This window comes from Phyllostomus discolor, chromosome X (assembly GCF_004126475.2).
Source record: "Phyllostomus discolor isolate MPI-MPIP mPhyDis1 chromosome X, mPhyDis1.pri.v3, whole genome shotgun sequence".
In the NCBI taxonomy this organism is placed as follows: domain Eukaryota; kingdom Metazoa; phylum Chordata; class Mammalia; order Chiroptera; family Phyllostomidae; genus Phyllostomus; species Phyllostomus discolor.
In genome coordinates, this window is record NC_050198.1 from 66,741,334 (window position 1) to 66,758,290 (window position 16,957).

The 16,957-nt window shown below is 36.6% G+C and overlaps 3 pseudogenes; 1 reads left to right on the forward strand and 2 right to left on the reverse strand.

The window, feature by feature from the left end:
* Positions 1 to 1,802: 1,802 nt before the first annotated feature.
* Positions 1,803 to 2,579, forward strand: LOC114504852 (annotated as a pseudogene).
* Positions 2,580 to 6,340: 3,761 nt separating this feature from the next.
* Positions 6,341 to 7,046, reverse strand: LOC114505185 (annotated as a pseudogene).
* Positions 7,047 to 7,141: 95 nt separating this feature from the next.
* LOC114504851 lies at positions 7,142 to 7,710 on the reverse strand (annotated as a pseudogene).
* Positions 7,711 to 16,957: the final 9,247 nt, after the last annotated feature.

Consider the following 16,957-nt stretch of genomic DNA (forward strand, 5'->3'; position numbering starts at 1 on the left):
GTCCAGAAATAAACCCACACCTTTTATAGTCAGATAATATTTGACAGAGGAAACAAACATATACAATAGGCTAAAGATAGTTTATTCAATAAATTGTGTTGGTAAAAGTGGACAGATATGTGCAGAAAAATGAAACTAGACTGCCTTCTTATACCACACACAAGAATAAATTCAGTATGGATCGAAGACTCAAATGTTAGACCCAAAACCATAAAGATCCATTAGAAAACATAGGCAGCAAGTTTTGGGCATTGCTCATAGCAATATTTTATGGAATATGTCTCCCCAGGCAAGGGGAACAAAAGAAAAGAGTGAACAAATGGGAGACTGCATCAATATAAAAATTTTTGTACAGCAAAGAAAACCATCAACAAAATAAAAAGATGACACACAAAATAGGAGAATTTATTGGCTAATATATCTGACAAGGCAGGGGTCCCCAACCCCCACGCCAAATATGGATATTGGTCTGTGGCCTGTTAGGAAGTGAGTCCCACAGCAGGACATGAATGGCAGGTGAGGGAGCAAAGCTTCATCCTGCTCAGCAGTGTTTATATTACTGTCTGAGCTCCATCCTACCCCCATTTGAGGAAAACATTGTCTTCCATGAAATCAGTCCCTGGTGCCAAAAAATTGGAGACTGCTATGATAAGGGGTTAATAGCCAAAACTTATAAAGAACTTAACAAAATTCAACACCAAAAAAACTCCATGACCCAATTAAAAACAAATGGGCAAAGGACCTGAATAGACATTTCTCAAAGGAGGACATACAAATGACCAATAGACATATGAAAAGATGCTTAATGTCACTAATCAGAGAAATGCAAATTAAAACCACAATGCCATATTACCTTACACTTGTCAGAATGGCTATCATCAATAAAGCAGCAATCAACAAGTGCTGGTGAGATGTGGAGAAAAGCAACCTTTTTGTACTTTGGTGGAAATGCAGATTGGTACAGCCACTGTGGAAAGCAGTATGGAGATATATCAAAAAAGTTAAAAAATCGGTCTACCTTTTGACCCAGCAATCCAGCTTCTGGGGATATCTGAAGGAACTAAAAACACTAATTGGAAAGAATGTGAGCACCCCTATGTTCATTGCAGTGTTATTTACAATTGTCAAGACATGGAAGCAGCCCAAGTGTCCATCTGTAGAGGAATGGATAAAACAACTATGGGACATTTACACAATGGAATACTACTTGTCCATAAAAAGAAGAAAATTCTACCCTTGTGACAGTATGGATGTACCTGGAGAGCATTATGTTACATGAAATAAGCCAGTCAAAGAAAGAGAAATACCATATGATTTCACTCTTATGTGGAATCTAGTGAACAAACTAAAATAGGAAGTAAAATGGGGGCAGACTCACAGATGGAGAGCAGGATGACAGCTAGTGGTGGAGGTAGGTTAGGGGATGGAGGGATTAAGCAAAAAAGAAAAAGGACCCACGGACTCATGGACAACAGCGTGGTGATTGCTGAGTGGGGTATAAAGGGACTAAATGGTAATGGGAAAAATAGAATACAGATTAAATTTTAAATTTTTGCCAGAAAAAAAGATTTAAAGTATTTTAATTAACTCCAAATGTTTCTATATGCCCTTTGCAGTTAGTTCACCTCTCTCCTCCATTCTCAGTCTTAGGCAACCACTGTTTTTCTTCTACTTTCTTGCATGCTTACTTTCTCTTTTTTAACACACTCTATGTGGTAGTCACTGTACTTCAGTGAGTGAAATAATTAATAAACCTCAGGGTTTTCTCATCAAGGCAATCACCATTTCTGTTTTGCTTACCAATGTATAATCCAGACAACACAGCAACAGGTTTGGTGGCCATGGCTGTAGGTAGGGGCCCAGTGCCCAGAGTGCACGTGTGGAGACCAGGGCCACTAGTCCAGCAATGGGAAACACTCCTGCTCCACTCCCATGTCCTTCCTCACCCACTCAGCTCCCTGCCCTAGGCTGGAAGGCTGGCTTGTGAGGTTGAGTGGTCTGGGCTGAGGACACTGAGAGCTCAGATAGGTGACAGTGGCATTGATAGTACTGGTAACAACGGCCTTAGGCAGCAGAGAAGATAAAAGATAGCTGGACTGAGCTGGGAGATGTGACACCACACAGTATTAAAGAGCTGAAGAGATTAAAGCAGGTCATTTTTCCAGTCAGCTACAATGACAAGTTCTGAAAGAATGTGCTGGAGTTGGAGAGCTAGCAAAAATTGCCTAATTCAATGATATTACAGTAGGTGCAGTATGCTGTAGGGTGGATCATTCGCAGAATCACAAAAAACTGCATCATGACACTAGAATGTCTGGCACCATACTGAAGGCTAGAAATAGGAACTGAAATTTTAAATTATGTCTTAAACATCTGTGAAAATGATGGTACCTTTGACATCTATCTGCATGTCCAGATAAGCAATGTGTCACAATTGATTTCTACAGGAAGTTTCGTTTGAGATAATTGAGACCAAGAACTACTGTAAGAAGATAGAGCCCTCAGATGCTCATGTGATGCAGAAAAACCTCAAAGTCCCTTCTGAACAGAATGCAGACTTGTGAAAGACAGACAACTGAACAAATTACAAACAGACTTTCTTGCACTTGCTTGTCACCAAATAAAAAAGAGGCCCATTGATTCCTGCCCCCTTTTCTATTAAAGATTTTCCCACTCCTTGTTCTTGTTTTTCCTCTTTTTTCTTCCCTTTTAAAAGTTTTAATACTTTCAAACACTTTCAAAATTAATCATGTTTGGATTGTTTTAGTTCTCTTATTGTTGTGACATGGATTGATTGTTAAAAGAGAAGGTATAGATCTGTTTAGTTTCACAGTTAAGATATTTGGTCCCAAAAATGTGTCGATTTCAATTAAGTTTTAGCTTGTCCTGCTTTCACAGTGAAGTGCAGAGTCTACAAAATGTTGTATATTCCAAAACATTAAAAGAAGCAACAGCAATACCTTGTTCTCTAATCATAGACAAGTTTAATGTGTTTGTGGTACTTTGGGTTTCTCAAGGCTGTATGATATTAATCCTTAGAAACTGCCTTCACCTTCACCTTTTGTCCTTCTAAGTACTATCTCAGGAATTGGATCATTGTCATCCTTGTAAGAAATTGCTAAGCTTATTTTGTTTCAAGCAATTATTTCTTCTTTCCTTGCTGGTGGCTGAGGGTGAGTGGAATAGTTTGGGTAGGTAGTGTTAGACTTTGGTCTCAGTATTTGAGCTAAACTGCTTTTTGCTAATGAGTTGGTTGGTTGTTAGCAGGATTATTTTTCCTGCTGTTGATTGTTATTAGTGCCATTAACTTTTAGAGTGTGAGCTGGTGACATTAAATTTTTAAATATCCCAAGTAGAGTTAATGGCCTTTAACTGGCCTAAAGAGATTTGCTGTGACTTACTTTTTTTTTTCCTTCTGTCCTTTTTCTTCAGTAAACCCACAGTAGTTAGTCTAACCTTAAAAATGTAGTTGACATCCTTATAGGTCAATACTCTTAAAGAATGCTGACACAGGTTTTATCTCTTGAACATATTAACTTATACCCGAAAGGAAGCTTAGATGGACTTGTGGCACAATAAATGCATTTGATGTCAGCTAATGCAAGCTGTTAAAAGAATGGCCACTGAGCATTTCACTATATAGGAAAGAATTATATAGACAGTGTTTTTCAGAAGAACAAAGCTGTGCTGTTGCTTATCTGTTGGAGAACATCCAAGATTTTCTTACCTTTTGTGGCTATGATATTGAGTTTAAGGATCTGGGGGAGGGAGAATTGTTAAACATATTACTTCTATTCTTGGAAAAGTGAAACTCTAGAAGTGTTGCTAATGAAAATATCTCTCTCCTGCCCAAAAATCTTCAGTGATGTCCTACTGCCTAGAAATAAAAGAAAACATATAATCTATTTATCTGTATATTACTTGAACTGTCATTTTAAAGATATTTATTGAGTTCTTGATATTGCCCACACACTACTTGGTACTGAGTAATACATTTTTTAAAAATACCAGAAAATCACATAAGTTTATTTCAGATGTAACAGCAATGTTAAACAAGTATCTTCTTCTACTGACAAGTCTGGTTTAGGCCAGATCATTTTCTGATGAATAAGGAGTGGTTTTAATGAACTGATAACTTCTTGTAAGATAGGAGACAACTGATATTTTCTTGTTTTCCTCCATAGTCCCATATCCAGTATTTAAATTTTTCTGCTTTGCCAATATGGATGGCCTATCAAATAACCTCATTAGACTTTAAAACAATGCACAGGGTTTGAAGATTTTGTCATTTGACTTTAAAAGGAAAGTTGATTCATAATATTTATCCTCTTATGTAATTCTACTATGGAAATCTCATTTCTCCAAATATGTTAAGTGACAAAATTATTTTACACAATGTGTACATTTTATAACCTTAACATATTTGAGAATGTGAAAGTACAAAGCACAATAGACTTCAACAGTCTTAATTGAGTGCCAAGAATAATAGAGAAAAGGAAGATAGTTAATGAATAGGCTTATAAGGTTTTAATCATAAGATAGAAAAATGTAGAAAGACCATGCTGGATTCATGCTGTTATCAGTTTCTTCAGCTGTCTAAATCTGAGCTGAGAAGAAAGTTTAACATTAAGCACCTCTACTTTCATGGATAAGCTTCAGCTTGTTCTTGCCAAGAGAAGAGTGCTCGAGTTACAGAAGGCCTAATTAGTTTGTAGAATATATAGCCTTTTTGTAAACTTCCAGATATCAAAATAGATTTTGATATATAAATGAATTTTCTGAGATGACATTGCCTCTATTTCTATTTCATGTGGGCTATCTAATCAGTCTTATGAATGCATCCCTGAATGAGAATATTGAAAACTGAATAGCTGCCTCATGACAATTAAGTACATGTTATTTAAGGAGGAAAAAGTATTAAATTTTGAATTAAATGTGTAGGCTCCCTATCATTATAGTGTTTGTTTTTCCACACTAGTGAATGGCTTTAACCTAAATTGTAAATGTTTGTAAAAGGTTAAGTGTCCTCCATTAACCTTATATTAAATAATTCCCTCCACTTACGGAGGAGGAGGCTATAGAAGAGGTAGAAGCTGGGCACTAGTTCATATGTTTATGAGTCAGTAAAGACTGAAATAATGTCTCATATTAAGTTGATTATTTTGAAATATGATGAAAATTATCATAGAGGTAAAATAATTCTGTTAATGGGATAATCACAGGATATATCCATCATATTTTTTCAAGACAAATAGTTTTTACTGTGGGGCAAATAGGTAAAAATTTATACTGGATGCCAATTGTGTTTGAGTTCTGAAGAAAAAAATCTGCAGAGAAATCTATGCAATATACAATTTGTCCAGATTAGTTTTTATTTGGAGAAAGAAGTTTTGAAATATTGCCAAAGCAGTTTACTCATCACTTGAAAGTCCTTCAAAAACAGAACTATTGGGCACCATCATATGTGGGGCAGAAAAGAAAAACTTCCTCAGTTTTTAGGAGGGAATAACTATTAAAGTATTTCAATGACTAAATTTACTTGATGCAGTTAAGAATTAAACATGTATACATTGCTGTTACATCTGAAATAAACTTTTGTGATGTTCTGATATTTAAAAATGTATCAACCAGCATCAAGTAGTGTGTGTGGGCAATATCAAGCACTTGATAAATATCTATAAAATGAAAGTTCAAGAAATATACAAATAAATGGATTAGATATTTTCCTTTATTTCTAAGTAGTTGAACATCACTGAAGATTTTTGGCCATGAGAATGATATCATTACAATTGTACTTTAGGAAAATTAAGCTAGTGCTAGTGTATAAGATAGATTAGAAAAGAAGACACAGTTGGCAAAGACCAGTAAGGAGATAGTTATAGTGGTCTAGATAAGAATGAGGGACTGAACCAAGTGATTGTAGTAGGAGGGGACTTTGTGAAGGGGCACTCTACAAACCATTGTTCCTACCATACATTGGTCTTCTCCATTGAGTGACCTGTTTATTTTTTAAACTAGAATACTGGATAGAACCATCAAAGTTTTGCTAATTCCATTGTTTTACAACTATAGTACATATCTAAATTTCTCAACCAAAATATGGGCATCGTCTTCTATCCTAGCTATATATGCTACAGATTTATACCATTACACTCTTAAAGAATCCCCAGGGATTTTCCCTTAAACATAGTGATACATTCTGAAAACTTTTCATGTGTTTGCCAAAATTTTAAGGTGTGGCATTTTAGAAATTTGTGTCCCCCTTCCACAACCCCTGTTTTTTTTTTTATTTTTCTCAAATCAATATATGGCTTTTATTGCATCTTTATTTTTGGTTATTTAGTTTTTCTTTCATAATCATAAACTTAACTCTGCAATCCAGGTAGAATTGGAAGGGGTAAGGAAAACATGGGACCAAATGAACTGGGGCAAGAGCACAAAGGTTATAGAACATTCCAAGCAGATGGGGGTAAAGGGGTGCTCTCCTGAGCTACAGAAGCAATTGTCTGGTGGTTAAGGCAAAACACAAGTCAAATTTATTAGAGTTGTCCACAGTCAGTAATGGTGATTTTCTGGCTGGTCCTCCCATTCCTGGACCCATAGTTCTCTGTGGCTGTCACAACATCCATGTCGTCTTTCACCTGGCAGAAGACCACATGCTTGCCATTCAGCCACTCAGTCTTGGCCGTGCAGATGAAAAACTGGGAACCATTGTGTTGGGTCCAACATTTTCCATGGACAAGATGCCAGGATCTGTGTGCTTCAAGATGAAATTCTCATCATCAAAATTCTCCCCGTAGATGGACTTCCCAATTGTGCCATTGTGGCGTGTGAAGCCACCACCCTGGCACATAAATCCCAGAATAATTCTGTGAAAGCAGGAACCTTTCTAACCAAATTCTTTCTCCCCAGTGCTCAGAGCACAAAAGTTTTCTGCTCACTTTGGAAACTTGTCTGCAAACAGCTCAAAGGAGACACAGCCCAAGGGCTCGCCGTCAGCAGTGATGTCTAAGAACACAGTGGGGCTGACCATGGCTGGGCACAGGAAGCTCTGGGGTGATGGTGGCTTGTGCAAAGTCTGAATCTTTAAAATTTCACAAATAAGTCTGAAGAATCATTTGACATCTTGCTGTTTCTATAGCTAGAAAACTTGGATCTTATTATCTGCCTGCTGAACTGTTTCTTTTTCCAGAAACATAGATACCATCCAAAAATTTTCTGATATCCTTGTTTTTAATTGTTGTGGTTTGCTGAATCAAGGCAGTAGAATTTGATACAAGTTAAATGTTGTTTTCTTCAATAGTCAACTCATCTTTCTGGGCTTGAGATACTGAACAAACAGCACATGACCTCATCTGAACCCTGTGGATTTCTGATTTCAACAAGAGAATCACTCTCCTGAATAAGTACATTGATGGAGAAGTGAACATACACAGATCTCATTTTGTAATGGAAGCCCAGGGTGACACCCTTGATCATGTTTTGTACATGACTGCAGATGGTGCAAATGGTGGACAGTGCCTTTCTATTTCCCCACCATCTGTTAACCCAAAACCACTTCTTTTTCTTTCAAGGTGACTGAGTTTTACACTGGTATGGTTGAAGTTTCTCCACAGGGTGCCTCTGAGGCCCGTCACAAAAACTGTGCTTCCCTTAAGAATGGATATTTCCTGGGATGTAGACAGTCTGATTGCTGAGACTGGTCTTCATCCTCACAGTAGACATGAGAGCCACAACCTCTCTTTTTTAATCTTGTGAAATCTGGGTAAGCTACTTAACCTACATGAGCCTCAGGGTTTTTTTTTTTCTTTTTCATTTGTAAAATCGGAATGATATTTCCTACTTTATAAAGCTATTGTACAGATTAAGTAAAATTATTTTTTAAAGAGCAACATGTTTTGCACATAGAAGAAGCTTGATAAATCTTGAATACTATCAATAATGCTATCATTGGTGTTATCACAATTATTCCTGTAGCACAAAACAGTTCACATAACTTCTGTTAGTATGGACACAGCGAGTAAAGAATTTGACACTGGTAATTCATTGCCTTTGGTTTCAAAATTAAAATTCCCACCATCTATGGAGCTAAAATGTACTTTATAAAGGTTATTGTATTTTCTTTATAGGAAGTATATTGGGATATGAGTCATAGTTATTTTTCTTAATGGTTCATATTTGGAATAGAGATGAAGTGAAAATACTTTAAAAATTATCTGTGCTACTAGTTCTCTGATTGTCATCTGTTCTGTCCTATTATAACAAACAGGTTGGTGTCAGGGTTAAAAAACAACTTTCCAGGGTCATTTTTTACACCAGTTGTTCATACCAAGGTGGTGGTGGGCTCACTTAATCTGTTTCATAAAATATTTGAAGTGATTTAATTGGAATTCCTTCCATATGTAGAAATGCTTTTTGATTAATGAGCTATTTCCTAGATTCTTTTCCAAGTCTATATTTGTAATGTTCTCTATAAACCAGAGTCAGTTATGATTTATTATAGAAAGTCATAGCTTGAGTCCATGCCATGTAAAGAAAAAAAAAGAATCAAATAAAAGTAAGGGGAAAAGCCTACTTATTACAGATGGTCATTAAATTAAGATTATTAAATTAAATGTGTTTCTTGAATATAATTATGAAGAATATCACTTGTGGATAATTACTAATGAACTAATAATACAACCTTTCATGGTCAACTTCAATCTTGTATGTGTTAATAGAAAATGCAACTTGACTCTTACTTGCATTTATTACAATTTGTCTTATGATATATCAGTGAAAAAATGAGTGGTGATTATCCCAGTAAGGAAAAATTAAAATATACATATTTCACATTCAAAGTTAATATTAACTCCAGTCTCCCCTGTGAAGCTATCTAAGAAGGAAAAATACCATAGTAAAGTTGGGGAAAGTAAAACATATTATATTTAAAATATAAGTAAACTCATTTTATAAGAATCTAATAAAACATCCTAGTGATGAGAAATGTTTCTTCCTATCCATGGATGTCAAGTGTCAGATTAGTTCTAAATTTAAATCCAAATTTATTCTTGCTGGTTTTGAAATTTTATTTAAAGTTGTGAGTCTTTATCTTTTCATGAACTATGCTGTAATGAATGTGATGCTTTTTATACCTCTTCCAGCTTATATAATAGAACTTTTCTTTCTAGAACTTGGTAATTTTAAGATTAGAATTATTTTTTTGAAAAGACAAACCATTGATTGACCTCGAACCTTTTCATTTTCAATCTCAGGTTCATCTAAACCCCAGGATAGCACCAAGGCCCAAAGTTTTTAAAGGTAAAAATTTCTTTTATCCCCTATTCCTCTTTAGAGAAAATAATATCAATGAAAAACTCCTTATGTCTGAAATACTTCCTCTTTGTGTTTAAGGAAAGTTAAAATGGCTCTTGAATCTTTTTATGCAAAGGTGTTATTTCAGTGTTTTGACTCCTAAGTCTTTAGTTTTACTTAAAGCAAGTGCATTATTGTTAAAAGATGACTCAATCTTAAGTATTAATTAATATGTGAGTTTAGTTTAAAATATCTTGTAATGCCAAATATTCTGCAACCAGATATAGAACTTCTAAAGCAAAGTTTCTATGAAGGTCTGTAGTTTCTGGAATAGGATAACAGCAAATCAAACACAAAGTTACAAATACAAGGCTTAAGTTTTTAAAAATCACTGTAAAACATTTTTTAGTTAATGAACTTGTTAAATAGGATAACAAGAGTGAATCAGTGCATCAGTGACCCAGAAATTTGAAGCCAGCAATTCTCCTGGAATGTAATTCCCCAGAACAAAAGGCAATATAAGAGAACATGATAGATACAGAACATGCATCTACAAGTTTAAAGATCATTATAAATGGCATTCTATGAAAATAATAACAGATAATGAAGGGAAGAAAATAAAGATTAATAAAATAATACATACATTATTTCCTTTGTTTAACAAATTAGAGTCTACTGTATTTAAGATACTGTTCCAGGCTTAGAAAAAAAATACAGACAAAAATCTCTTCATGTAAACTCTATGAACATACACTTACATTCTACTTGGAAAGACCTACACTGAGCATGATAAATAAATAAAATTTAATCCATCAGAGTATGCTAAATGATAAGGAGAAAAATAAAGCAAAGAATAAGAATTTGGAATAATGGAGTAAATTCTTCATTTTTTTCAAGGATATGTTTATTGACTTTAGAGAGAGAAAGGGAGACACAGAGGAAGATAGATGAGAGAGAGAGAGAGAGAAGAGAGAGGGAGGAACATCAATTGGTTGTCTCCTGTACACACAACAACTGGGGCTGAAATGCACAACCTGGATATATGCCCTCACTGGGAATTGAACCTGCAATCTTTTCCTGTATGAAAGGATGCTCCAACCAACTGAGCCACCTGGCCAGGGAATATTCTTCACTTTGAATGTGATGGACAAGGAAGGCCTTACTAACCTGGAAACATATATGCACTGAGGTAAAGTGAGGAAATGAACCATGCTACTGTCTAGAGGAAGAGCATCCCAGAAGAAGTAATTATAACTATAAAGGCTCTTGAGTCAAGAACATACTGGATATGTTCAAGGAACAGCAAGGAGGTGCATTTTGGAGAGAACTAGAGAAGGCTAGTAAGAGATAATGTCAGAGGAAAGGAAGGATAGCTTGTGTAGTTTTCTTGTCATAGTAAGAACTTGAACTTAGTATGGAAAGCCATTAGAGGCTTTTAAGAGGAGACATGACACTATCTGACAGGTTTTAACAAGATCACTCTGTGCCAGGTGAAGAAAAGACTAAGAGACTAAGAATGGAAGCAGAATGGTCAATTAAAATGTTATTTTATTAATTTAGAAAAGGGATGATGGTGGCTTGGACCAAGGTAGTAGTAGTGAAGTAGTAGAAATGTCAAAGTCCAGATATATATTTGAAGTTAATGCAACAGGATTTGCTGATGGATGAGGTGTGAGAAAATGTGAATAATCATAGGTGAAGTCAAAACCTTTGACAAAAATAACTGAAATTAACTCAGATGGCTAAGACTTCAAGAAGAAAAAGTTATTGGGGAATAATAATGGGAACTGAGTTTGAATATGTTAAACTTTAGTGACTATTTCACATCTAAGTGAAGATATCCAAAAAGCAATTGGTGATAGCTGTCTGAAAGTCAGAGAATGAGCTAGGATGTAGATTATAATTAAAGCATTATGACTGCATATGATTACCAAAGAAGTAAGTATAAATAGCAAAGATGACTGAGCTTTAGGGAGACACAATGTTTTTAGACTAAAGTAGGAAAAACTAGCAAAATGCATTAAGAAAAAAGAGTCAAGCCCTGGCTGGCATAGCTCAGTGGATTGAGCACAGGCTATGAACCAAAGCATCTCAAGTTCAATTCCCAGTCAGGGCACATGCCTGGGTTGCAGGCCATGGCCCCCAGCAACTGCACATTGATGTTTCTCTCTCTATCTCTTTCTCCCTCCCTTACTCTCTAAAAATAAATAAATAAATAAAATTTAAAAAAAGAAAGAAAGAAAAAAGAGTCAGAAAAATAGGAGGACATCTAGGTGAGTGCAGTAATTCCTTTATTTGCAAAGTGTCTTATGGAGGAGGGATAAACTCTGAAAGATGCTGTTGCTAAGTCAACTAAGAACAGAAAAATGACCATTGCATATGAGTTCATTAGCAGCTATGAAAGAGAGGATCTGATTCTCTGGAAAGCTGAGTATGAAAACCCAATGGGAGTGCATTCAAGAGGGAAAGAGAAAAGAGAAATTAGAAAGGAGTATAGCCAATTCTTTAATTTTTTTTTACAAAGGAAAAGTAATGCAGCATGGCAACTGAGTAGAAATCAGGTCAAGAGAATTTTTCTGTATATAATGTTACAAATAACAGTTTATGTACTGATGGGGATTATTTAGTAAGGAAGAAAAACTTTGATATTCCTGAAAGATGGTGGCATAGGTAAACATGGTTTGCCTCTTCACAAACAACATCAAAATTACAACTAACCTACAAAACAACCATTATATAGAACCATCAGAAATCAGCTGAATGGAAGTCCTACAATTATGGAACTAAAGAAGAAACCACATCAAGACTGGTAGGAGGGACAGAGACACAAAACCAGCTGATCCCACATCCACATGTGGAGGATAAAAAATGGTAAGTATATCTCAGGAGTGAAGAGCCCCAGTCCCACACCAGGCCCCCCAGCCCAGGGTTCCAGTACCAGGATGATAAGTCCCCATAACATCTGCTGTAAAAACCAGTGGGGATTCAGGCTGTGGAAGACAGAAACTTCTGGAGTTCCAGGCATTCCTCTTTAAAGGCCAGCACATGGACTTACTCAGACTCACTCCCTGGTCTCCAGTGGGGGTAGAGGGGAGGCAGCAGCTTAAAGGGCACCAGAGTCATACAGGGAGAAACTGAAGTGTCTGGCATCAGGTCATGAACTGGGGGGGGGGGGCAGCTTTCTCCCAGACAGAAGTGCTGGCAGAAGCCATTGTTCCCTTGATGAGCTCTCCCCCCACAGAACAAGAAGGCAGGGGCCATATCTGAGACTCTACCAACCTGGCTTACAATGTTTGCCCCATCCTGGTGATACCATGAGGAGCCACCCCACCCAAATTTTGGACCCACCCAAGCTATTTACAGTGGCTTTTCCATACAAATAGCTTGTCTTGGTTGATGCTGCAGATTTTCCTAAATTCTCTCCATCAAGTAGCATATGGCCTCAGCAAGCCCTGTACCTCTCAGTGAGTGGCCCCAGGCCTGTCACTAGCAGCATCAGAACTTGTTTAATAGCTTGGCCTCACCTGGGCATCTCCAAGTCCAGCACAACAGCAGCCATCTTCAGATTGCTTTGTAGCTTATGCCTAAGTGACCCTAGGAAGAATACAGGTGTAGGATGACCTTGGTCTGAACCTCCCAGGAGGAAGATCCCAGAGCCTGTGCACCCAGTGGGTAGCTTCAGACCTCAGTGTAGCACCACAACCCAACAATCTCCATAAGCAACATGCTCAAGGAAAAACTCAGCAGGCATCAGAGCCCTGCTGAAAAAGTCCTGCTATATAGGGTGGGCCACTGCACAGTTGACCATCCATGGTGGTCAGAGATTGGTGGTCATAGCCAGTCCTTGAACCTAACTGGCCTGGGTAAATCCCTCCCATTGACCTTCCAACAGGAACCATGACTCAATTACAGGAGGAGGGTGTATGCAGCCCATACAGTGGGTGTACCTTGCATACCTAGCTTAGGTGATAGAAGAGACTGTGCTACTGGATCCTACAGGACACCTACTACATTAAACCACTCTACCAAGTCTAGAAGATGTAACAGCTCTACCTAAACATAAAAACAACCACAAGGAGGATGTCAAAATGAGGAGACATAGAAACGAGCCTAAAGGAAAGAATAGGACAAAACTCCCCCCCAAAAACTAAGCAAAATAAAGACAAACAATATACTACATGCAGAGTTCAAAACACTGGGTATAAAGATGTTCAAGGAACTTAGTAAGAACATCAATAGCATAAAAAAAGATCCAGTCAGATGAAGGATACACTAGTTGAAAAAAGATCAATTTACAGGGGATCAACAGTAGAGTAAATGAAGGTGAGAATCAAATCAGTGATTTAGAATGTAAGGAAGAAAAAATCCACAGTCAGAAAAGCAAGAAAATAACAGAATCCAAAAATATGAGGATACTGTAAGGAGCCCCTGGGACAATTTCAAGTTTACCAACACTCTCATCATGGGGATGCCAAAAGGAGAGGAGAGACAGCAAGAAATTGAAAGTGTATTTGAAGAAAATGACAGAAAACTTCCTTAATTTAGTGAAAGAAACATATATACAAGTCCAGGAAGTACCTTGTTTTGGTGCTCTCTGTACTGAACAAGATGAAACCAAAGAGGCCCACACCAAAGAAACATCGTAATTAAAATACCAAAAGTTAAAGGCAAAGAGAGAATCTTCAAAGCAACAAGAGAAAAGCAGTTAATTACCTACAAGGGAGCTCCTATAAGACTGTCATATGATTTCTCAACAGAAGCTTTGCAAACTACAAGGGACTGGCAAGAAATGTTCAATGTGATGGAAAATAACTTACAACCAAGATTACTCTACCCAGCAAAGATATCATTGAGAATTGAAGGGCAGGTAAAAAACTTCCCAGACAAGAAAAAGCTAAAGGAGTTCATCACTATCAAACCAGTATTATATGAAGTGCTAAAAGATTTTCTTTAAGAAGAACAAAGATATGAACAATAAAATGGCAATAAATGCATATCTAGCAACAATTGAGTCTAAAGAACAAGCAGAACAGAAACAGAATCATAGATACAGAAACTTTTTATGGTTTCCAGATGGGAAAGGGGTCAAAATGATGGGCAAAAATGTGTATGGATTAAGAAACACAAGTTGCTTGTAACAGAATAATCATAGGGTTATAAAGTACAGCATAAGGAATATGGTAGCTAAAGAGCATATATGCATGGTCCATGGACCTAGACATCAATGTGGAGATTGCTTGAGGGAGTGTAGGGTCTGTGTGGAGGAAGGCAATGGGAGAAAACTGGGACAATTGTAACAGCATAAACAATAAAATATAATTCAAATTAAAAAAAGAACAGTTTGATTTAAAAGGGGGTGGATATTTGGAACAATGACTTTGAATGATGGTGAACAGGTAGGGTCTTATTCACAGGGAGAAACCTTGGAATGGACCATGGGCAGTCCATTCATAGGAATAGAAGTGAAGGAGAATATATGGATAGAGATACAGGTAGGTAGGTAAATATGGTGGTGAGAATATATGGAAGTTCCATCTGGTTACTCAGTTTTCTCAATGGAATAGTAAGCAAGGTCATAATCTGGGCAGGAGGGTGGGAAGAAGAGGAAGTAAACATTTAAGGAAACAGGAGAAAGTGTAGAATAGTCAGATGGCAGTTTTAGAGAGTGAATGCACTAGGGAAATATGGTATAATAGTCAGTTAGTTTAAAGGCCTATCTGAGGCTAATGGTTATGAATTAAATGTAAGACCATGCAGTATGGTTGTATTTCCTATGGCTATATTCAACTGCAAGGGTACAAGTATAGTAAGTATAGTAGCTGGAGAATTTGATCTAGTCTCACTTAGAGGAGTGAAATGGAATGCAAAAGAGAAGCATGGGAAGTAATGAGATGCATAGGAGGGTATATGCACACAATTCATTATACTAAGGGACTTTGGAATTTAAGCTGCACTAAGAGGAAATGAAGGCAGGATGTGCAGGAGGTGATAGCCAGATCAAGGATTATGTGTCTTAGTTCAGTGGAAGAATTGTTGGAGTCAAAGTGTCATAGAATATTACCTAGAAAGATAAGTGGTGGTTAAAAATTGGAACATTTGAAATTAAAATTATGGAATTATTTTAGTTATTATAACACTAAAGTTAAAGGTATGACTGGGATTAAGTGACTGAAGTAGGATGGAGGTCCAGATTACAGGAGAAAAGAGTGTCCCATAACCGAGAATCCAGTTTGGTGGAACAATCTTCTAGGTAGATATTTAAGTCTCCAAGAATTAAATTATACCACTCAGTGTTTGAGAATGACAGTGAGGCATGAGCGAAAGAAATGAGGGGGAGTGAACTGGGGATCTGTAGACCACATGAATAAGGGAGTAAGTGGGTGTTTTTATGGGAACAAAGAGTGTGATCTCAAAAAGTCTAGATATAGTCATGAGGAAGAAGGATCACAGTTGCCCCAAATCCATGCTCCATGAAATGAGTATTATGGGAACAAAACTACCACCTACATAACCTGCTTTTGTTTTTCTTCTGAAAACATTTTATTTAGAATTGAGTTGTTTAAATAGGGCATTTCATATCTGCAAAGGACACTAAAAACACTCAAATTAAAAATTGAGAATGTCTCCAGAAATGAAGCATTAATATTTGTCTCCTCATACAAGGCATATTCATACATGCATATGTAAAAATATGATTTATTGGAGATCTTCCAGAGTTATTGATGAGAAACCAATTGTTTGTTGGGAATCTTCCTAGTAGGAGAAGGCTCCATTTTTCATAAGGTGTAGTTTTCCAGAAAACTAATTGGTTAACTTTGCGCTTCTACAAGGCTCTCTTAGGGATTTGAGCTAAAGGACTTTTTGCCATATAGGTAACTTACCTGTGAACACTTGACTATGGCATTTAACTTTCATGGTATCTTAACTGCAATCCTTCTCTCTAGTAACAATTCTTGTATATACTTCAGACTGGCTACTCAAATGTCAGTCTTGTCTACAGCTGAAATTTTATTGTGTCCAGTTCTTTTTAACTCTTTTGTTTTTAAACATTTTCTCTCTAAATACAGGTATTGTTGTTTTTTGGTTTTTGCTTTTTGCTTTTTTGTTTACCCTCGTGGTAGCTCACTATGATTGTGGGGGTTTTGTTGTTATTATTTTCTTAAGATGTCTTATGTGTTCATTTACTGAGTAGTGTTTTATCTTATTTTAATTTATCCTCCCTTACTCTTTTGTTTGTTGCTGTGAAATGGGGAATATAAAAGGTAGAGGGTGAAGTAAGGACAATTCATGATCCAATCATTGGAAACCGTGTGCCATATATTTTACCCTCTGATTAGCTCTTCAAAGATTCTCCCTGAATCTTCAAAGAGGCTTCCCTAGGTAAGTCAGGAGAACTACAGATGATAATCACTGGAATAATCAATTCTCTTTTTAAAAGTTATTTAGAGCTTCCATGAGGAGATACCAGAATTAAAAACAGGCCATTGATAAGCATATCTAGCAGTTTCAGACTGTTTTCTAAAGAGTCCATGGCACAGATAAAGAAGGAAGTAATAGAAAAAGATTAACCTAGAAGGATCCTATAATAATATTATGACAGGTTTTACACAAGAGAAGAACCATGTAGTTTTAAACATCCTTTCAGACAAAACAATAGGAGATA